Genomic DNA, 24,980 nt, shown 5'->3' with positions numbered 1-24,980 from the left:
ATTTTTTGTGTAGTTTTTCACTGTTTTCGAACATCAGAGCGTGCCATGCAACCTGTCCATGTTGGCATCTACCGAATTTGGCTAGCTTGTACTAAACGACAGATGATACTGTAGGATACTGTAGAGTTTGATTGGATGCACGACGTTTGACCTCACCAAGAAAAAATATGGTAAACCTTTTACAGTCAATTTCTTTAACCATCTTGCATAGCTGATACCAGATACCAGATAGAGCCATGACTCATTACTATCCACAAAATACTGTTTACATTGACCAGACTCAGTCCACAGGCATTTGGTATCAATGTTATTATTGTTAATTAAAACTATTAAAACATTTTTGTTAATTGAAATAAAGCTGAAAATAATAAGTGAAAAACTTGCTAAATGACATTTAGAATTGTTGCCTTGGCAACAATAACTGAATTACTAACTGGAAATAAATAAAACTAAAACTGAACTAAAGCTAAAACTAAAAATTAAATACCTAAATAGTGATACTTTGATTTTCTTTTTTTACAAAAGCACAGAACAAAATTACTTTTAATTAAATTTAAATGAAAAATACAATTTTGTTCAAAACATTAATAAAAAGTATGTTTACATATTTCAAATTTAAAGAAAACCTTTATTTGTTGTCTACAATACATGAACGTTTCCCTGAGAAGGGGAACAAGTCACTGCGTCATGGAGTTGATGCTATGGGAAAGCTCCGCGTGAGCTTGTGTCTAAAGCACTTTTGTTATACGGCAATCTAGATTGGCTATCGCAGTCAGGTGACGGGACAGGCGCTCCGGCAGGGCATAAGAGGGCACCCAGAGAAAATGTCATCAACTTCTTATTGTCTGAAGGAAGACGTTCAGACATGCCGGAAGTATGACAACACAATGCAGTGTCTCATTTCCCTTCTCAGGGAACTGGGTTACATACGTAACCGAGACGTTCCCTTTCGAAGTGGAAACTATGGGAACGTTAACCCTCTGGGGACCAGAGTGTTTTTGGGGCCCTTGGGATGTTTTGACATGCACTGACATTTGTGCTTTTTTCAGTTATTTATAAACATGTTAATGGCAAAGGTGTAAATTCACTCTATATAGCACAAACTTGGCTACCATGATATCTGAGCAACATGTATGTACATGTTTGTATTTTTAATAGAATAATGTTTATGCGTGGTTATTGAAAAAAAATAAAAATGAAAGTTGCTGAAATAAGACCACAAAACACATATTGATTATTTCTTCACAAGACTTTTGAAAATTGTATCACATAGCCTAGAATATTTGCTCCAAAATATGTGAGAATCATCCTGACTACTCATTCAGATAAGTCAATAAAGTCTTTTACATTTTTAATGACGTGTTTTGTTTGAGAAAGCTTTATGCAGGAGGCGTGATCTCTCATTAATATGTGTGGCATTCCACACCTGAGAAAGACAAAGACCCTCCCCATAATGGCCCTATTAGGTGCTATCAGGCCATATCATTACAGGAGCCTTGCACAAAGCCTTAGACAAAGAAAACAAAGAAGATTTAAAAAAGAATGGCTTTTAGATTGTTTGGATTTATATAAGGAAAATACAGGGTGCATACGTCTGGACACTTCTATCACACACCCTTCACCATATAGACATGGTTTTATTTCAGTTCAAAGTTCAAAGTTAGAGTTGGAAACATCTTGAAAAGAAAATTGTCTTTCTCCATAAATGTCTTAGTTTGATCATACATATTTCAAAGTTGAGGATTCATTATTCTGATATAGCTTGAACAAACACTATAACATCTTAGTTGATTAGTTTATTGACAAAACATACTATATATTTAACATATGAGCAGAAACTCCTAAAAAAAGGCTTATTTGATGTCTATTTTAGAGTAAAAACTTTATCCAAAACGAGTCAACGAAATGTTGTCTGTTATTTAGTCTGTAACAGTGCGTATCTGTGCGTTCATTCATTCATTCATTCACACACACACACACACAAACATGATTCATATTTAACAGTACGCTATTTTTCCGTTTACAGACACTACGTTATTCTATATCGCGATTAGAACAAAGCACTTGCAAAAAACACTTACTTCTCAGCTGAATCTGTTCATCCTCGAAGTGAAAATAAACCCAGTGGTAAATGTCCCAGGATTGTTCCTCATATAGCCGCGCAAGACGACAGTAGATTAATCTGACTAAAAAATAATGTGTGTTTTCAGAGTTTATGGGCGTTAACGCGTCTCAATGTGTTGCTTCACATATTTGCGTTTGAATAGCGCGTGCTCTCCGTGGGCGTGTCACATTACCAGAGATAATCAGCTGAGAGAACGATAATGAGACGGGCTGACACGTCTCTCTTTTTATATAGATGACATAAACGGAGAATAATAATTTTAGTTTTGAATCGGATCATTTAAAAGTACAAACTCAAATGATTTAAAAGATATATTGCTTATGGCTGGGTGAATAGTATTAGCTGAGTTGTGTTGAAGATTAGAGACGTGCTCCAGAAAAAAAGTTCACGGTGACGGAGAGGCAGAACGCACACCCTGTTTATTTTCTTTATTTTACAAAAGCACAATATTTTATTTCGATTGTATGTGGGCACATAAAAAAGTAGACATTTAACAGATTATTTTCTCATATTTCTTAACTCTATATGAACAGAAATGATGGTAGTACTTTAAGTCTATTTTTCTGCTATGTGAAAAAAAACGAGCAAAACGCGCCGGCGCGTTTCTGGTCCCCAGAGGGTTAATACCCACTACACCATACTGAACAAATGCCTGCTCACTATGCTGTGAAATTCTCCAATGAGCTAGGATATAGCTAAAGATTGCCATACAGCGCAACATGTGACCAAGGGCTAAATTGCCTGAGGTACGACATCCGAAGCTCAATACTGCACGCACTTCCTGTAAACGGGCAGAACTGACTAGGTAGATCGCAGCAACACCGCGTCTGCCAGCAGCTTCCAATAAGTAGGGGCAGACTAGGGTACTGCTACCCAGACCTAGGCCATCAGCTCCAAAGGACAACCTACTCCAAGTGAGCAAAGGATTATTGTTAACTTTTGAACCAGCATCTCAACAGCCCGGAAGATGTGTGCAGGGCATCAAGGAAATATGTTGAGCCCTGCAAGGTTCAACCACAGATGTCGCTCTGTGGCAACCATATCAGCAAGAGTGCGGCCAATGGCACGAGCCGCCTGCTTGGTGGCACGGAGAACAAGGTCTGTGATGTGGCGGAGCTCCAGGACTTCAGTAAGTCGGCCTGGTACACATGCAAGCTGCCTGCTTTGCCCACCAGCTGCGATGTAAACCAGCATGGCTTAGAGGGCAGGACTGGAGCCTTCAGTGAGGATGCCAATCCAGGAGAAAGATAACTCACAAGTCTCTTCAACCCAGGGCAATCCCACATACCCATGCTCACCCACGAGCTGAGTATGATTTCCTCCACGATCTCGACACTTCCTCATGGAGATCGTGAAGAAATGGAAGGCTCAAGGGAGGAAAACAATTATGACCCTCGAGGAAAAGTTTGTCTAGTCTACCTGGAGCAGATTCCTCTTTATCCACTCAAAGAGTCTCAGGACTTCGACATCTGCTGTCTCCTGGTTGGAATGACTTCCCTGAGATCCTTTTTGGCTTCCCGCAAGGTCATCGTTTCAAGCTCTGACTTCTCGAAGACGGGGCATGGGCAGCCACACTCACCTTCTGACCATGCCTCCAACAAGTGCAAGCTACAGAGTCAGAAGATAGGGTTGAAACAATCACAGTGAACTCAACCAGCTCTTGCGAACTGGCCATGCATACTCCACTCCCATACATCAAAGGTAATAAAACGTGGACCTGGCGTTTCACATCTCCTTAACACACTTTCTCTATCCATATCATTTTCATTGTTTATTTATTATTTTATTTGTTTATTTATGTATTCGGGACAGTGCACATTAATGAACAATCTTAACATTTCTGTACAGACTGTACATGGGCCAGGTTATAGCATAAATGCTAATTTTCACCTCTAGTCCCGAGGCAGGAAGACAACAACATATAAAATAATGCAACACAATAGAGTATGACAATATATAATATCAAGCAAGAAACACATTAGCACACATTCAGGCAGAATACATTGTATCAATAAAATTAGTCAAAATGTGGACATAACTGGGAACTTTTAAGAAGCTGTTTAAGGTGCTTTTTAAATGTACAGTAAGTGGGACATTTGAGATATACAGACAGATTAGCGGTTCAGAATTCCACATGCACATCAAACAAATGGATTCCTGAAGACAAAGAAGCTGATGATGTTTTCTCTAGGCACCCTTTAAAAATCTGCCGGTGCACATGTGACGTCTCCTGATTCCCATTGCGTGTTCAAACTCCATGATGCAGTGACTCATGTATTGTAGACAACAAAAAAGATTTTCTTTAAATGTGGAATATGTAAAAGTTTTTTTTTTTTTTTTTTATGTTTTGAATTAATTTTGTTTATGTGCGTTATATGTTCATTTATTATAGACAACAAATGAAGTTTTTCCTTTAATGTGAAATATTAAAATGTATTTTCTTGGATTGAAATATATGGAGGACAAAATATATTTTTAAATGCTTTAAAAGTATATGTTTGTATTTTTAAAATATATTTTCTAAAATATACAAAAAAAAAATTATTAGAAAGTATATTTACGCAAATATTTTAAAATATATATTTTTCCAAATATATTGTTTGTATACTTTGAAATGTTAAAATAAATGTTAAAATATATATTTTGCTGTATGGGTTAATCCTGACCTTATTCAACAGTGATGCATAGGTTATTCTAATAAAGACTCAGGTGGGACTACTTTTCCCACCTGATTTGTGGCCAGGAAATAATGGAAATAATAATATTTTTTGCAGTATTGGAGATTTTAATTTTCAGTGGTTTTCTGAGTCATCAAATGTACAATTATCTTCTGGCCTATGATAAAACAGGCTGAAAACTCTAGGAGACCCTAGTAATATCTAGAGACCAAAATCATGAAGACTTGTTAAGTAACCACCCAGAATGCATTATTAGACTTTTCAAATACCCTAGCAACCACTCAGAAAAACCTAGCAACCGGCGAAACTGTGTAACTCATGCATATGTATCAGACTTTGAGATCTTTGTCCATAAACCTTACAGTATATGCACACATTAGATCATCAGTGAAACCATTATTAGTAGAAAGAGAATCCTATTTCCAAAATGAAGTTACCATAAGTGGATCTAGATTGCATTTGAGGACCACAGGAGACCATTTATCGTTTTTCTTCTGCAAAGAGCAAGCTCTTCTACTATATTTCTCCCTTTCTCTCTCTCCCTCCTTTCCTTGTGTTTTGTTTGTTAGTTCATGTATAATCAGTCTTATCTACCTTGTCATCTACTGTATAACTTGTGCATACACTTTCTGTTTATATCAGTCATGGATTCATGTGCCTTATTGATATACAGTCAAACCAAAATTTATTCAGACACAACCTTGCTATCCTAACTTACATAAATGAACTATAGTGTCCTGCACCCACTAGTAAAAAATATCAAAACTTAGATGGTGTCTGATTAATTTTGGTTTGACTGTAGGTGCCTGAATTAGAAAGTAGACCTGTTCTTCATCTCTGTGAATGTATTTTAAAAGCATTTCCGTTTAAAGTGTGTTCTCCACCACTGGCTCTCACTTCATCAAAGATTCCGGTTGCCAAGGAGATAGTAAGAAAGTGGGCAAATTTCACATGGGCTGGATTTAGTTGGTGGGCTGCAATAAGAGAATTCCAACTCTCCTACTCCCACTGGGGCATAAAACGGAGCAGAGGAAAGGAAACGTGAATGCTGCAAGTCCCTTTTGAAGTGACCCGCCTTTATAGGAAGTATTTTTTAACGTGTTATTGTGTGAAGAGTTTCACAGTTTCCCTCACAACAGCAGAATATGAGTTTCTGTCACATCAAAGCCAGCTGGCTGTTTGGCATCCCTCTGGATCTGTGTTTTTTAGATTTCTGACAGTCTGATTGGCTGGGATGTCCTCAGTGGCTTGGGACTTTGTAATATCTTTTCAGTTTTCCTTTTGAAGTCTGGAGCTCTCGAAAATGATGTATTTTGTACTGCTGGAATTGAGAATATTTCTTGCTCAGGTTTGAAATTAGTTGATGCCACCAAGTTGATACTATTGTAAGACTAACAGAACCTACTGTAAGACACTTTGATCTCTTAAGATATAGCAACCCAAACACATACAGCCATTTATCTCCACACCCCACAGAAAGAAGTTGCGGGAAAGCTTCTTTCCCTCCTGTCCTTCCTTCACATTTGTCCCTTTTCCCCAACTTCCTTCCCTTTACACATTCTTCTCTTCACTCAGTTCACGTAGAAATATTATATAAAAATTGAGACTGATATAATGGCCTCGTCTCCACAGAAGTAAACCAAAAGGTGATAAAGGTTTTTAAAAGTTTATAGATATTTTGCTTACAGAGGGTGGATCCTCTGCCAAGGTTTTCATGCAAATTACCAGTGTCATCCAGGCACTCCGCATAATGTATTTCTCCGAGGTCAGGTATGCAATTTTTTACTCTTTATTTCTGAGCATTTGATGTTTTGTATTGATTATCTTTTAATTGATGATGTAATTGGCATGATACACTTATCTGATTAACAATCAATTGTTACATTTGATTTTATTCTGACTTGATTAACTAGTAGATTAGATTCTATCCATTGTTACCGGAAAGCTGCATCAGGTTAGTAACGGACTAAAGTCCAGTTTTGAGTGGAGCATAGGGCACACCAGTTCCGGCAAACTCTTGGCACTGGTTCAAGTGTACTAAGACTGTAAAGACTAATAAAGGGAATTTCCGTTAAGGACAACAGAATGTTGCTCGACCAACCTAAATAGGGTGATCCTTACCTCTGTTTATTGTAATATTACTCTAGCTAAGTGTACATGGGAAACCATGGCTTGACCAAAACAAAGTTACTTATATCTGTAGTAGTGGTCATGACTTCTCACTAGAGATAGTGTGGTCATGACTTCTCACTAGAGATAGTGTTTTTTTTTGTATACAGTGTACAGATCTGTGGGGACTAAACAACATATTTTTGGAAAGAGCAAGCATGGGAGCGGCCCTCTTAATAGTCAATTACCTCTGTCCAGTGACCAAGACTGGCGAGTTTGTGATCGCGTTAAACGGCTAGCGCGAGAGCCTAACCGTCATTGCTATCCGAATAAACGAGTACAATAAGAGTAAAGAGTTAAATGGAATAATCAAGTGTCTAAATAAATTATTATATAAATGGTCAATCAATTGGCATTCCAAACTAAATTTGAGGTTGCGAAAAAATGGAATCAGATAAAAGTTGAGTTGGAGTTAAACAACTTTGCCACACTGAAAAGACAGAACGAGCAGGAGACCTTCACCCGCTTATCGAAAACCATAGTTGGGCCGATTGGGCGGGCCTTAGACTATCTTGTCATGTGGCAGCAATGTAGCATACTACTATTTGAAATGGATGTTGTGGAATTATGCACATTCTTTCACTTACTAAATAATACTGTAGGCAGCATGCAGTGTATACTATGGAAGCTTGTTTCTGCCACAAATTAAAAAATAAAAATATATTTGTGGCTTTTCATCTCTGTCACAATTATAAAAGTCCAAAGATGAAGAAGAGTCAAAAGGTTCTGATACGAGGGTATTTAATAATAAATCAAACTCTATATAAAATAAAATAAAAACGCAGCAGAGTGCATGTAACAATAACTGACAATGAACTGAGGAAACCCAGGAACTTAATAGTACAATGATAACAAACTTAAATATAAACAGCTGTGATGATTAAATTAATATCCATGGTAACAAACAAGTTGCGGGAAACGTGAACAAAGACAACAGGATATAATGACAAGCAAACAAAAAGTCCATGAAAACTAAAAAATGAAAATTTGTGACATTACGCCCTCCCAGAGAAGGCGCGGCCTTGTGCCATGCTAAGGGAGAGGAGGCAGTTTAGGGGGCGGACGAGGAGCAGGCGAAGGGTTGGTATCTGGAGGGCTGTTTGGCAGGAGAGGCCAGGGAGGAACCAGAGGTGGCAGAAACCAGGAATGTGATGATGGGTGTAACCAGGGCGGAGCAGAAGGTGGTAGAAGCCAGAGTGATGCAATGTGATGTTAGGATGATTCCCAGATGCCCAGCCTAGCGTCCCATGATGCCGTTGCCGGAGGAAAGAACCACGGTGGAACAGAGTTAAACGCCACCTTGGGGACGGATGATGGGGATGTTGCCGATGGGGAAGGAGCCCTGGGCACAGACGGAGGGTAGATGGAAACTTACGACACTGCTGGCTTCGGAGGCCGCGAGGAAGTTGCCACGCCGACCCCCCAAGGTAGACCTGGAGTTCCGGAGCGCTGCGTCAGAAGCGATGTGGCTGAGGACTGTCGCGAATGCTGAGGGAGGGCAGTGCCAGACTGAGCTGCGGGGGTGGAGGGCCAGAGTGCAACGGACGGCCTGCAAGTCCATGGCAATAAGCAGGCAAGGTCTGACCCAGGCGGAGCTGGCAGGTCGAGGGAGCGCGGGAACTGATAGTCGACAGAGGAGCCGAGGGAGGGAGGAATGGAGGAGGATGAGTTAGGAAAACTGGCCGAGGTGGAGTAGTGGGGACAGTGGCCGGAGGCAGAGCCAATGAATCCCCCAGCCTGGTCTAAGATGGCTAATGGGATGCCCCAGGTAAATCCCGATGCAGTGAGGAGCTAAGGGATGAACAATGGGGTAGACAGGTGAGGATGAAGACAGGGCTGGAACTAGATGTGTTGGTAAAAAAGGGAGGGAGGGTGGGACCAACATATCAGTCTCGCAGTCCAACACACACTCACTCACAGCTGCGTGGTTGTCAGCGGGGAACTTCTCCATTCCCTCAAACTCCACTAGTATTTCCTCTGTCACGGGGATCGGTGGCCGGCTTGCACTCCAGGTCAGATGTAAGGGGCTCAGGCTCTGGTGCGATGGTGGGCACACCCCTGCTTCTATTGGCATTGGCAGCTTCATCGTCGCAGGTGCTGGCACTCCATCTTTTGGGGGCTCCGACTTTTACTCCTTGTTGCAGGGTGGTGGTGGGCTGAGCTCTGGGACCGGGGTAGAACCTCTCCAGACATAGCAGAATGGCATCCCTCCAGCTTAGTCCTTGTATGTCTGGGAGGTCTACTAGATGTTTATAGTTCCCCCTATCCAATACAAAGATTTGATGGTTTCATCATCAAACGGTGAACGAATGGCAAGGTGGCAAAATTGAAGAGTATAGTCCATCAAATTTGGCCACCCCTGGCCAACACAGCAAATTCAGCTGCATAGTTAATTTTGCGGTCGGTTAATCTGTCGCAACTATAAAAGTCCAAAGATGAAGAAGAGTCAAATGTTCCGATACGAGGGTATTTAATAATAAATCAAACTCAGGTAATCCACAAGGCGTAACAGAGTGCATGTAACACAAACAAATACGAACAGCGGTGATGATTAAATGAATATCCATGGTAACAAACAAGTGGCGGGAAATGTGAACAAAGACAAGCAAATAATGGCAAGCAAACCTTAATCTCTTGCAATTCAGACTTCTTTTCAGAATTGTGAGTTTACAATACAATTCTGACTTTATTTCTTGCAATTCCAAATTTATATTTCACAGTTTTGAGTTAACATCTCGCAATTCAGACTTTTCAATTCAATTCAATTCAAATCAGGTTATTTGTAAAGCACATTAAAATCAACCTTGGTTGGCCAAAGTGCTATACATAGAATAGACAGATAAAAAGTTACAAAGAATTAAAAGCCTGAGAAAAAAAAGATACATTTTTAACATTGATATTAATTCGGCTAATTTAGGAGCTGTTCTGTCAAACAGTGCCTGATTATTCCACAGTTTAGGGCCGGCTACTGCGAAAGCAGTGGAACAAACAGGAGGTGACATTTCTGTGATCGTAGTGATCCCCTACCTATATATGCCCTGTGTTTTCACTCTTTCTTTGCAAAGTCTTGTTTAGTGTCACTGCAATTCTGAGCACTTGCTCTTGTCTCCTGTTTTATGTTTCTGACCTTCTGCCCGGTTTCCTAGATTTCTCTGTTTTCCTGTATCTTGGACTCTGGATTGTCCTTGGATTGTCTTCCCTGTGGTTTTGACCCTTGTCTGTTATATGGATTACGACTCTGGATTGCCCCAATAAAAGCTGCTTTTGGATCCTCAAATCTGTGTGTGTCAGAGCAGTTTGTGACATATTCTACATCCCTTAATTTTACCCAATACCTAAACTTAACAACTACCTTACTGACTATTAATAAGAAGTAACTAAGAGCTTATTGAGGCAAAAGTTGTAGTTAACAGTTCTAGTTAATAATGAGAAGTTGACCCTAATCTAAAGTGTGACCAGACTTTTTTCTATAAGCCATAAGCCAGTTCTAGGTTCTACTATAAGCCAGTTCTAGGTTGATTCCCCTGAAAAGTGTAAACACTGTAGCACAAATAAAACATTACATTATTTTTTAAGTATTCTGACTGTGAGATTCACTCAGAAATTAAATAATCACCTTGGGTGAAACGAGTAAAGGCTAATTCACATTGCAACGACAGATTTCGACCAGCGTCGACAATCACTAGATTACAGAATGTCACTTCTCACACATTTCGCGACCTAACAAATGGAGATTGAACATATTTAGTTGGCGAAAACAAGCGCTGACCAACACTAACAGAAGGATCTGACAAAGCCATGTGAACGTATCTGTTCCTGTTGGTCGACATCTGTCAGTGAAGAGTAATTTAGCCTTTACAAAGACAGTAACTCAAGTTTGAAAACAGTCATTCATTTTGCAGTTCCATTTGGAGCCACTAGTGCACTAAAATTACACACTTCACCTTTAACTGTGTGAACCTACATAACGAGGCTAGTTGCTAAAATAATCTTCATGGCGTGGGGACACAGATGGCAGCAGTGGCGAGCTACAGCCGTCCTCTTGTCAGATGAGAGGAGGAAGAGAAGGAGAGAGAAGATGTACTTTATGTGTGTCAGCTCCACTGAGTTTTGAACAGGATGGTAGTATTCCCCTCGGACCCCACTAAAAGATAACACTCCTTCATGTCACCATAATAATTGGTGTTGGGAAGCTGGCACACTGTACTGCTCGTCCTCTGAGGAATCATTCTGCGGCTCTATTGCAAACAAACCATTTGGAATGTTTTTACACTGGGGACTGTGGTGACTCTGCCTTAATATGGGCAGTCGTGCATACTAGTTTGACAGTTAAGAGAAGTTTTTGTCAGTGTAAGGCTTGATTTTCCCATGTGAATAATATATGGGAGAGCACTTAAACCTGAGTATCTATGTTTAGAGATTACAGATATGGCTTGAGTCTATAATGGGCCTTTTAGAAACTTTAGCACTTTAGCTTAGCATTGCTTAATTGCAAACCAAAGTAAATACTCCAAATGAAAACAAACAAACTATTCTCTAAAAAACTGTGAGTGTAATACTAGCCACAACAATGCATTGTGAATTGTTGCCAGGGTGCTACTATGCTGTTGCTAGGATGTTCTAAGTAGCTAATAGAGTGCAGCAGTCCCTGTCCACTTTTTCAGCAGCCTTGTTTTAGTATTTTTCCCAAATGGATTTTTTTTAAAAGTCTTTGTGTGTAGATTTGAAAATCCTGCTTCCCTCTATTATTGTTGAATCGCGGCAGCTACACCAGTTAGTTTTGCCAAGAGATTTATTAATTAAACATGCGTCATGTGTCAGACAGAGAAAAACAGGCATATAAGAATATAAGGCTACAGGTGAGGAGGTTTTTATTCCAGATTTCTCTGTTCCCCATTTCTCTATCATCTCACGCCATCATGCTAGCTGTAAATGGTTTCTGGGTGTTTCTCCTCCCTCACCCCCTTATGCCTCGGTTTCTCCTTCCTCTCACCCCGTCATGCCTTTATGTTTCTCTAAGGTGGTACAGTAAGTTTGAGCTTATATACACATCACAGAGAGACTTACAACTTCCTTGTAAGGTAGAAAAACATATTGCTTATGTTCAGTGGTGTAGTGCAGGGTATACGCAGGTATACGGCATAAACCCACTTCTTTTTCAGTCGGCATTGCGTATATCCACTTCTAAATCCCCTCTGATGCGCATCATTTAGTTGCTAATCCAATCTCGTGAATAAAAAACACCCAGTCAGGGTCGTATCATTGAGATCCCCGAGGTCCTGACCTTGTATATATTATAATGAAAGTTGTGCAATAATTCCCTAATATTAACTCTAATTTGGTGCTGCAATGATTCGCCCATCGCGACGATTCTCGTCTGAGCTGCTTCAGCACTCAAACACCCGCTCGTCAATGTCAAAATGTTTGAGCCCAATCAAAGCAAGCAGGATTTTTGTTCACAGAAGCGCGAGCCGAGCGCGAATCCCAACGCGACGCTTCACTTCAGTTAACGATCATACAGTGCGAGATAAGATGCAAGTAGCTAAAATATACGGCTGTTTTTCGATAGAAGTTTTAAATGACCGACAGAAATAAGTTTGATCAAAGACAGTGGAAATGATAAGCTCAATTTAACAACACAAGCACCCTATTAAATATATTGCCATTATTATTGTATAAATATTTGTATAACGTTACCTCGAATGTGTTCGACTTTTCACTGTTTGTATCACTCCGCTTGTCTGTGTTTGCGCAACTTGTATCATTAAGCCAGAAAGGCGGCGACAAGTGACTGTCTTTATGAGTGAGCAATTGAACCATTAATTAAATGAACAGATTAGTCCAAAAACATTGATTAATTTAGGAAAGAAAAAGTAGCTGAAACTGGAACTGATTCTCATGTTTAATCTAATCAAATACTTCATGCTTTTAAAGCTGTTGTCCATTTTTTTGGCCATAAAAACATCTTAAAATGCTCATGCCCCCGAACCCCCCTAGCAATATCATTTATGGGACCTGGGTATTTAGACAACCCTGCGTACAGGCCTGATATGCAAGAATACTGGTAATTCTATATGTTCTATTCTATTCATTATATTCTATATTCTATTGTCTAGCATATTCAATACTAATGCAAGACTAGTCTTACATGTCACTGTTTATAACACAGATCGTTCGTCCTTTGCTGGGACGCTTAAAAAAATATTGGGGGCATAAATTAAGAGTATACCCACTTCTCCAGGCACCACTACATCACTGCTTATGTTTAAAAATGGAATGTATACTTAATGCTTACACATGGTACAATACACTTTCCACATTAAGAAACTATTTCTGAGTGTATACATTAGTGGTATACAAATGGTACATTTGCATCAGTTGAAACATTCATTTCCTTGCAAAGAGCATACCAACTGTACGAATTTGAAGTATAATCATCATTAGCCGCGTTTCCACTGCCGGGCCAGGGCCGAGCCGTGTTAGTGCATGCCAGGGCCAGTCGCGTTTCCACTGTCACTTCCGGGGCTTGATCGGGGCTTACTCGGGGCCAACAGCCAGGATTTCTGGCCCGTCGAATACCTGGGGCCAAAGCGGGCTAGCTCGGGCTAGAGGCGTGCTCAAGGTAAAAGGCAGAGTTTGTCGGTGTTATGGAACGTTATGATCTAAAGCAAGATGCACATTTCACTTTTTTATATCGTGCAAACAATCGCTGCTCGAAATGGTGAATCGCCTGTACTGGTCTGTCAAAGCATTTGGGCAGAAGAAAGGGTACAACGTCAATTTGACGGCGTGTGCAGAAACGAGGACGTTATAAAATACATCGATGCTGAACTTTCTAAGCTAAGCATTCAGCGAGCAACTCCTTAAGTTCAGGAAAAAATAAAAAAGTTGCGGGCGCAGTATTGTACAAGGCGATTAACACGCGCAATGGACAAAGCGGAGCTCAGAAAAGGAACTTTCCATGGTTCAACTTGATGGACGCTGGGTCACCGTCCCTCTGTTAGTGGCGAGTCGCGAGACAATCGGGACACTATTGCAGCCACGGCCGGTGAGTTAATATACATGCTATCTTCCTAACTTAAAAAATAAATAAATTTCATAATACCCGCTGAAATGGGTTGGGTTGTATGACATTTGATCCAGAAAGGCGTGTTAGTGTGGGGTTTAGGGCAACGCTGCAGGGCTACTGGCCCGGCAGTGGAAACACAAGCCCGGTGCTTGAGGCCCGAGGCCACTGGCTCGGCTCAGCTCGCTGTTAGCCCTGGCCTAGCCCTGGCCCGGCAGTAGAAACGCGGCTATTGGAACATCTCTGTTAAGTGAACATTGCATACCTCTAAGCAAAATATAACTCTACCAGCTCTCTGCTCAGCACACATGTACAAACATAGTCTGACATCACAAAATACATTATAAAATTATTATGAAAATAAAGAAAAATAAAACAAAAAAATAACATTAAACAATAAAATTTTAGTCTTCAGTCCCTACACTGGAACTATGACAGTCAGTTCCCAACCATCATTCCCAGGTTGCGACCCTATTGAAGCGATGGTGAGGAAAAGAAAAAGCAGACCATAGAAAGATATGATAGAAAAACAAAATAAACAAAATAAAGATACAATGGAAACGGTAGGAAAACAAACAGGAAAAACACAAACAAATAACCCCAACCCATGTTATGTTCCCGCATACTATGTGTCTTTTAACTTTTAAGATCGTAAAAATGATCTTCATCTTTAACAACACCATGTCCTGGAATTGTCCAATTCCATGTCTAATGATCTGCAAAAGTGAAAACTATGGTAGACATATTAATTCAATATCACACAGTTATCACAGGTTCAGGATCTAAAACTTTTAGACAATTTTGTCCATAAGGCAACTAACACCAAAATAATGCTAAAATGAATTAACAATGTTTTTTCTTCATAGAATTAATGACAATCACCCTCATGGTCTCAGCTAGTTCTTGAAAACTCTTTTCCATCAGCTCTTTTGTAAATAATCTCCTTTCCTCAGGGTATTCCCCCTGACATGGTTATAACAAGTTATGACACTTGTCACATCCAAGGAATGCGTTTTCTGGTGATCAGGCATGGAGAGTTCATGTTTTATTTTTTTTGGGCAGACTGCTGTAACCCTCAATGATGCTGTTGGCCTAACAAACATCTGCTCAACCGTACCCATCTCACATAAACACCTCCCTTCAGTGTAGTGGCGGTGACCCCCTGCCTTAGGTTGTCCTCTTTTGGCCAAAAGAAGATATTACCCGTCTTTGAGAAATCACCTCATGCACACTGTAACCGCTCTTTCCCATTAGGAAATTATTTACAGGTATTTTCTGGAGCTCAGGAAAGTGCATTCAAGAGCCATCAGAGCCATTTGGAATGCCTAATAGTGTAAAAATGGAGACAAATTAATAATAGTATTTCATCACTAAAATCCATTAGACATCTTCAAACATCAACATAGCAATGCTGAGTTTACTCAGTGAATTTAGTTATTAAAACCGTTCATTCAGTGTAATGTTCTGTTATATCAATAACCTATGTCATCAGACCTGTACGTGGTGAAGACAAAGATGAGACATAAGTTACTGGTTATGGGATAAACAAATAAAAATGGTCACTTCTGGGCGCAAGGAGAGAAAGCAGAAATGTGGATGTCGGGCAGGCCTGTTAGCCCGGCTAAGGAAACAGCCTTCCGCTACCTCCGCTACCATCTATCCTCCTCATGAACGCCAGATCTCTGGTGAACAAGATGGATGAGCTGCAGTCACGGATCGCCTACAATCACCTTATCCATGAGTGTTGTCTGCTGATTGTTAGCGAAACCTGGATACACCCGCTAATCCCCGATGCTGCGGTGGAGCCAGCAGGCCGCACCATCTACCGCCATGACCGGACCGAAGCCTCCGGTAAGATTAGAGGAGGTGGACTCTGTGTCTACGTACTTGAGGATTGGTGCTCAGACAGTAGAGTAATCGACACCTACTGCTCACCGGACCTAGAGGCCATGTCTGTCCAGTGCCGACACTTCTACCTGCCACGGGAGCTAACGGTAGCTATTGTGACTGTTGTTTACATCCATCCAAAATGCTAACGTTAGCACGGCACTCGGCCAGCTTCAGCTCATGGCAACTAAACAACAGAGGGCTCATCCGGATGGCATTCACATCATCGCGGGGGACTTTAATAAAGCACGCCTTAAGACTGTTCTCCCCAAATTCCATCAGCACGTCAAGTGTGCCACTAGGGGAGAAAACACATTACATCATGTTTACGCCAACATTAAACATGCCTATAGAGCGTCCCCCTCCCTCACCTCGGACAATCAGACCACCTCTCCCTGCTCCTCTTCCCGGCCTACACCCCCCTCAGGAGGCGAACAAAACCAGCCACACAGACCATCACAGCCTGGCCTGAAAATGCTCTCATCCAGCTGCAAGACTGCTTCGCTTGCACAGAGTGGAGTATTTTTGAAGCTCAGGACCTGAACATACACACTGAGTCTGTCCTCTTCTACATCAAGGGCTGTATCGAAAACGTCACAGCGAAGAGACGCATCCGGATCTTCCCAAACAGGAAGCCCTGGATGACAAGTGAAGTCCAGACCCTGATCAGAGCTCGTAACTCTGCCTTTAGGACGGGAGACAGAGCTCTCTACAGCACCACCAGAGTTGACCCGAGGAGGGGCATTAAACAGGCCAAGGACTCCTACAAGAAGAAAGTAGAGGGACATCTGATCGACAACAACCCCCGACAGATGTGGAGGGGTATCCAGGCCCTAACCAACTACAAAGGCCGCCCCCCTCCCACATCCTCCAGCAACAGCACCCTGGCACAGGAGCTAAACAGCTTCTTTGCAAGGTTCGAGACCACCACCACACACCTGCAGTCACTGCCTCCCCCTGGCTCCAGCACTCCCCCGCTCTCTCTTCAGGAGCACGAGGTGAGGAAGAATCTGAGAGCAGTGAACCCCAGGAAAGCTGCTGGTCCCGACGGCATCCCAGGAGCAGTGGTTAAAGCATGTGCAGACCAGCTGACAGGGATCCTCACTAAACTCTTCAACCTCTCCCTGATACATGCCACCGTCCCCACATGTCTGAAGGCCTCTACCGTCACCCCCATTCCCAAAAAACCTGCCATAGATAGCTTGAACGATTACAGACCCATCGCTCTGACGTCTGTAATCATGAAGTGCCTGGAGCGATCAGTCTCTCAGCACATCAGAGACTGCCTCCCTCCCTCCTTCGATCCCCACCAGTTTCCCTACAGGGCAAACCGGTCCACGGAGGATGCCATTGCCCTCGCACTCCACACAGCGCTAAGCCACCTGGAAAACAAGAAGAGCTATGTGAGGTTGCTCTTCGTGGACTACAGCTCACCGTTCAATACAATTATTCCCGACATTCTTTACAGTAAACTGATACAGCTACAGATCCCCCTCCCCACCTGCATCTGGATTAAAAACTTTCTATCAAGCCTCCCACAATCTGTGAGACTAGGCCCCCACCACTCCTCCACATTCACACTCAGCACTGGTTCCCCTCAAGGCTGCGTACACCTACGACTGCTCTCCAACCCACCCAACCAACCACATTATAAAATATGCGGATGACACCACTGTAGTTGGATGTATCCATGACGGGGACGAGACAGCGTACAGGGCAGAGGTGAAGGATCTGTCGGGCTGGTGCTCAGACAATAACCTGACCCTGAATATCCTTAAAACAAAAAAACTAATTTTGGATTTCAGGAAGCAAAGACAGGACTACACCACCCTCCTCATAAATGGAGATCGGGTGGAAATTGTCACCACCTTCAGGTTTTCTGGGCACCCACATCTCTGCTGACCTCTCCTGGACCTACAACATCAGGGCCCTGGTTAAGAAGGCTCAGCAGCTGCTGCTGGCTTTCTATTACTCCTCTGTGGTGAGGGCACTAACACACTGCTTAAGTGTGTGGTACGCAGGCTCCACAGCTGAGGACAGGAAGACGGTGCAGATGGTCATTAACACTGCCTAAAAGATCATCGGCTGCCCTCTGCCCAGCCTGGAAAACATCTCCACATCCTGTTGCCTCAGGAGAACCAAGGCCATCACAAGAGACCCCTCACACCCTGCCTACCCCCTGTTTGATCTGTTGCCCTCGGGGAGACGCTACAGGTCAACCAAATCCCACACCAGCAGGCTGACGAACAGCTTTTTCCCATGGGCCATACGAACTGCCAACACCCATGGACACTCACACACATAAGCCCCACCTCCAATCACCCCATACCGCCCTGAAGAGCAGACAATCAGCTCACTCCTTCCTACCTGCACTCTTGTAATAACTATAGACACTTTAAGATTTTAATTTTTTATTAGATTCTAGCGATCCTAGCTAGTTACAACAGCGCCTTTTATACTTGTATTACTTCAGCGTGTTAAAGTGTTTTAGAGTTTAAGAGTTTATTCTGCCCTTTTTTTCTCTGCAGACTCGCCACATTTAACCGCTCTGGTCAATCAAGTTTCGCTTGTGTCACACTTCCTCGTTCTTCTGAGAACGAATCTTCAGTGTGTTGGATATATTTAAGAGTTTACTCTGCCATTTTTTGCAGTCTCGCCCTCTTCCAACCACCTCACAGTCATAACCAAGCAAAATCTGTCCTAGCTTAACCGTCTTATAGCTAATTCTCCCAAATTTTTGACTAGATGGTCTTCTTTCTAAAAAAAAATATCCATCTCCATCCCAGTATATCAAATAGTTTTAGAGGTTTACTTTTCAGAGAAACTTAAAGAAGCCAAATTAAATTGAATTACTTAGTTTAATTCCATTTATTCCTTTTTTCTTATTTTCTTTTCTTTTTTTTTCTTTTTTTACTATGTCTGATACATATTCATTGGCAACACAACTGGTACTTTAAATAACACAGTTCTTTTAAGCAGTTTCAGTCAATGTCTCAAATCATCAGGCAGACTTAAAACTATTTTAGAAAAGAAAAAAGTCTTACCTTGAATAATTGAGACAAATGGCTGAAGATACGATCCTGATCGTGACGCCAAATTGTAGATTTGAAAATCCTACTTCCCCTATTATTGTTGAATCATGGAAGCTACACCAGTTACTTTTGCCAAGAGATTTATCAATTGAACATGTGTCAGACAGAGAGAAACAGGCATATAAGAATAAGGCTACAGGCGAGGAGGTCTTCATTCCAGATTTCTCTGTTCCCTATTTCTTCACATCTTCTCACCCCATTATGCTAGCTGTAAATGTTTTCTGAGTTTTTCTCTTCCCTCACCCCCTAATGCCTCAGTTTCTCCTTCCTTTCACCCCGTCATGCCTTTATGTTTCTCTGAGGTGGTACAGTAAGATTGAGCTTATATACACATCACAGAGAGACTTACAACTAGTGTTGTTTTTGGCTGCCTGTTTTAATTTTAGTTTTAGTCTAGTCTTTGTGTCAAGCTGTCATTTTAGTTTTTATTAGTTTTAGTCACGTTCATACTCTTTTAGTCTAGTCTAGTTTTAGTCGACGAAAACTGATGACATTTTAGTCTAGTTTTAGTCGACGAAAGAAATAGTCTAGTTTTAGTCAATGAAAATTGTATTTTAGTCTCTTTTTAGTAATGCAATTCTATTTAAACCAGTCAATATAGTATAAATACCTAGTAGTATAGACGAAACCAAAATTTTCTTTTAGCCAAACCCATTTCAAACAATCTTATTTTCTTATAGTTATCTATATTATTTGAATTTACAACATATTTATTTTACCAACCGTTAATGCTAACGCCTGTTTCACATACTCCGTTTGCAGTGCGTATGTGGTGTGTATTTTTTCCCACACCACTGTGAATAGGTTAGAGCCTATGGTTAGAGCGCTCACACCGCATTCAACACGTGGATGCGGTCCGGCAATGCGCTCGTGCGTGCATAACAGCAGAGCAGAGATCTACACACCTCAACAACGCGACAATGGATGTAGGCTAAAAATATTGATTTGAAATAAAAAATAGAGAATAAATGTTGTGATTGTGGTACAGCCGTAGATCAGTTGCACACTGCAAACGGACCACACGTGGAAGCACAATAGCGCGTGCTGCTCCTGCATACACACCGCAACACGCACCGCATACGCACTACACACGGAGTATGTGTGAAACAGCCGTAACTCACGCAGCTGCATCTTCTAAATAATGCCGCGAGTGGGGCTTGAATGTGAAGTCGCCTGCGTCTGCGCAGTGCGATCTGATACAGCTCCTGAAGTGACACAGGAAACAGAAATGCTGCATAATAGGCCTAATAATAATGCAAGTAAACTAGACGAAATAACGTTAAATAACATTTCGCCTTGTCTCGTTTTGGTCAACGAAAATGAAGAGACATTTTAGCATAGTTTTTATTTTGTAAACCACATTTAGTCTCGTTTTTATTCGTCAACGATATTGCATTTTACATTTAATTATAGTCATCGTCACATGACCAGCATTTACGTTGCGTCTCGTCTCGTTTTCGTCACGTGATAAAGGTTCGTTGACAACAATATTTAGTCATAATTTTCATTGACGAAAGCAACACTACTTACAACTTCCTTGTAAGGTAGAAAAACATGGAATGTATACTTAATGCTTACACATGGTACAATCCACTTTCCACATTAAGAAACTATTTCTCAGTGTATACATTAGTGGTATACAAATGGTACATGTGCATCAGTTGAAACATTAATTTCCTTGCAAAGAGCATACCAACTGTACGAATTTGAAGTATAATCATCATTGGAACATCTCTGCTAAGTGAACATTGCATACCTCTAAGCAAAATATAACTACCAGCTCTGCTCAGCACACATGTACAAACATAGTCTGACTTCACAAAATACATTATGAAATTATTATGAAAATGAATAAAGAAAAATAACATTAAACAATAAAATGTTAGTCTTCATTGTGAAAGAGTTATAAACTATGAACTGAACCAACCATCTATGAGCTATGAACATTACAAACTTTGATTTGAAAAAATATTTGAAAATTAGACAAAAAGGCAAAGGTAAGACTGTGTATTTAACGGTTTTAATGAGGAAAATAACTACAATCCCATGAAGCACTGCGAATGACAAAAATCATCCAGCTCAATTAAGTCTCATCCAATAATGTCAGTGCAGTCAAATTGATAATACTACAGAATATTAAGTGTTTTGTAAACCAAAGGCGACACTGACAAGGAACCAAAACTCCTTCAGGTGACAGTAGTGAAGGAAAAAACACAGGTTTTGTGTGATTTGTTTGTTTCGATTCTTTAATCGGTGGAGATTTAGGGAGAGTCATGGGTAGTGATGGGTAATGTAGTTTTTCATCTGGAATTCTACTGTTTAACATGATTATTTTAAAATAACTTGAAATAATGTGGGCTGATGGCTGTACTAGCCAACATGCCTATACTAGTACAACATCGTAGCTCACAGTAGGTATGTCTTTAATGATTTATAGTTTCCTAAGGAGAAAATGAATAGAACTTTTACTTCTGGAACCTAACTGTTGCACTTTATTGCACATTCTTAGAAGAAATGGTTCTATATAGAACCTTAAAGGGTTCTGTCAGGCACTTCATATATAGAACCTTTTAGGGGTTCCATCATCGGATCATTTTATACATTTTGTTTTAATTCATTTAGCTTTAATTCATTTTTTATTTTGATTAATTTATATTAATTAAACAGCTAGTAAACATGCTTCATCACTGGAAAAGATTGAAATTACTCATTAAACATGAAAGCATTATGCAATAATTTAATGCATTTCTCCTTATAGAGTCTTTTTGGCATAAACTAAAGCGTTTTTGTTTTTGTTTTTTTTATTAAGTCAATAGCCCTAGGGTTCTATATGGAACATTTTCTTCTAAGATAATTTATCTTCTATTTTTCTACATAGCTATACAGTTTCTAGCATGTTCTATAGTATGTAGTTATAAGGAGATTGCTTACTGGCCACATCAAAATTGCTTTGACAGAGCAATAGTAATGTAAATTATTGCCTTAGGATAATGAGCTAGCTAATAAATATTTTTGTTGTTGTTTCTGGTATTAATCCCTTTCACACATCTTCTTCAGGTTGGGAATCTCTATCATCTTCATCAGTTCTCTCGGTAGCACATGATAGATAGTGACCACGTGTTGTTTCTCTGTAACCAGGCAGACTTATGGCCCATGCTACTCTGTTTAATGAGTTTCCGTGGTAACACTCACCAAGGCACTGGCAAGTGCCTCTGGCTGATTATAAACACAGATCTGTTGAAAGCGATGGACATTGGTCTAATTAGTAGTATTTGCTAAGACAAGTGTCACTTTTAGCATTACTCATTCTGAGGAATAGTGATTTGAACAAAGTCCTAACACTAAGTATTTAACTTTGGTTAGAGGCTATGTAAGAATTCTCATGTATTAACCGCTTTTTGTAATACCAATGTGTGAACAGCTTGTAACGAAACTGAAAAAACAACATAGCACCTACATAGCACCTTTTACTTGTCCAATTGTTATACAGACATGAATTGACCTCACACACATAGCAACAACCTAGAAAACAATAGCAAATTAATAGTGCTAAAAACACTCCAAATACTTAAGCAACTGCATATCAACACTTACTGAAGGCAGCCAAATATCAAAACTGTAAATATGGCTCTCAATGTATATTTAACAGTTACTGTTAAGTGTCATACACAATTTCAACTTTAAAATCACTATATAGTAGTAATCATAAACACAGTCTGTTTTCATAAAGGCGCTCAAGGGCTCCTTACCAGTTTTCCTCCCTAACAAAACTCATCTAGCACAGTTTTGTCATTGGTAGAATATAAAATGGGTAAAATATTTCTATACAAGCTTTCCAGTAAATTACAATGAATGTCAAACCTTTGCACAGGAAAAAAATCAGCCTACGGCAACAGTTTAAAAGTGGCGAGGATCTTGGCGGGATTAAGTTAAGTTCAACAAATTGTTGACATGTAGTTAACTAAAAAAGTATTAGTTTTACAGTGATAGATTTTAAATAGTGATCATTTTAAGATTTTCAACCTTTAAGATCTTAACCCTTTGATGCATGAATTATTGAAATAAAAAGTATTCACAAATTATTCAATTATTCTTGTTGTCATAAATTCAAAAGGGCAGATTTAGAATTAAGGGTAAGGGTTGAAAGACCTTGCAGGTATAAGAATGGCTTCTTTGATGATGGTTAACACACGTAAGCGTCACATGTATTTTCTGTTTTGCTTGAGTTCTTGTCCCTGGCTGCGTCCGAAATCGCATACTCTCTTGAGTAGGTACTTATTTTGAATATGTAATTACTTCACGACAGCATAAAAATATGTATAAATGTGTGTATGAATGTAATCTGGACGTACCACATTCGCCGTGTTGTCATTATCATGTGACCTACCAGCGTTCCGTCGCTTGACTGCCATTCACAAATCCTCTCCCCTGGCCTCATGTGATAGTAAAGTGTCCGTTGTAGGCACACTTCAGAATCGAACTCGGCGCTGACTCGGATCAGCGCGGGTATACATGATCTTAAAGTTGGACATCCGGGTACTTTTTGCCTACTCTTACTGTGAATTCAAACACTTCGTTTGTCACTTACTGTTTTTCATCTATTAAATACGTAGTAGGCAACTATGGGATTTCTTCTTCTTCTTGAGTTTAATGGCGGTTGGCAAACCATTTAACGGTGCATTCTATGGGATTTCTGGTGCAGCCAGTGGCGCAAAAAGTGGGTATGCGCTATATGCGGCGCATAGGGGCGCAGCACCATGGGGGGCGCCAAAGCGATAGTAAAAAAAAAAAAAAAAAAAAAAAATTCATAAAAAAAAAAAAAAAAAATATATATATATATATATATATATATATATATATATATATATTGGACTGCTGTTGTGCGTTTTTTAAATCATTTCTGCATTTCTTCAGTTATATAAAATTAGGCTAGAGTAGGCGCCCTCATGGACAAGGGGGGCGAGGTGATATCGCGAGCGGGCAGGGGCGCCGTGAGCGCTGAGCGAGCAGGTACGACCGTACGAGTAGTGAGTTGTCGTCGAAAAAGATGGATAAAACAAAATGCTGTGGGGCTAAAAATAGAAAAAGAAAGCGGGAAAAGGAGATGGCATGTCAACTGATGCGACAGCAGCTAAATAAGTGCATGCTGAAAGCCACCAGGTAGGATTTAAAGTGTGACATGACATCCAGGCATGTAGGCTATCTATATCTCTGTGGCCATCGGGACTACCGGGAGATTCCCGGTGGGCCGACGTGCTTTTTCGGCCGATACATCTCTTCTTCTTTTTTTTTTTTTTGTCTTAACGGCCCATAAAACTCGTACATCGGCGGCCCATTCGGGTTTTTTTTTTTTTTTTTTTTTTTTGCTTAATTGGTGGCGCTGGGTTAGTGCCGGTGTAATGCATTGGTCAAAAAAAGTCAGTGTTAGTTTTTTTTTCTGACACACATAATTTTTTTCATCATGTGCTTATATCTTTCAAGTATAGAAATTAGTACAAAACTAATTATGAAAGTTTCCTTTATTTTTCAGTGCATTTGTTTTACAATATAGGCCTATGGCTATTACTATCATGGGATTAATATTATAACTATTATTATGTAGTAGTGTAATGTAGACAGACACTAACTAAAAGAGGTTTGAATTTTTCTTTGTTTAATTTGCACCCTGAATATGGGTTCGAGCTTTTAATTTTGAACTCTCAAAGTGAACCAGACTGCTGAATTTAACATTAAAGAACACAAAATTTTCTTACGGGGGGGGGGATGCCCCCGAACCCCCCTAGAGAAACAGAGGTCCACCTACCACAGTTTTACCTAAAATCCTGTGAGAAACACTGGTATTGCTGTTCCAATGGAGCTTATAGTTTTTTAGGGGGGTTCATCATGGTGGAGTAGCTATAGTTTAATTGTATTAATAAATGACAATTCTGCACTTTTATCTGTTAGCTCTCACTCGTTCCTAC

The 24,980-nt window shown here is 40.4% G+C and overlaps 1 protein-coding gene across 1 annotated transcript in view; it reads left to right on the top strand.

Annotated features, from left to right (window-relative positions):
- camk4 (calcium/calmodulin-dependent protein kinase IV) overlaps nucleotides 1–24,980 on the top strand; it is a 72,834-nt gene that overhangs the window by 31,073 nt on the left and 16,781 nt on the right. The gene's annotated exons all lie outside the window — the stretch shown is intronic.

Source organism: Rhinichthys klamathensis, unplaced genomic scaffold (genome assembly GCF_029890125.1).
Source record: "Rhinichthys klamathensis goyatoka isolate OS25496 unplaced genomic scaffold, OSU_Roscu_1.1 h1tg000234l_1, whole genome shotgun sequence".
Lineage (NCBI taxonomy): Eukaryota > Metazoa > Chordata > Actinopteri > Cypriniformes > Leuciscidae > Rhinichthys > Rhinichthys klamathensis.
Note: the sequence above shows the minus strand (reverse complement) of the source record. Positions and strands in the feature narration are given on the sequence as shown.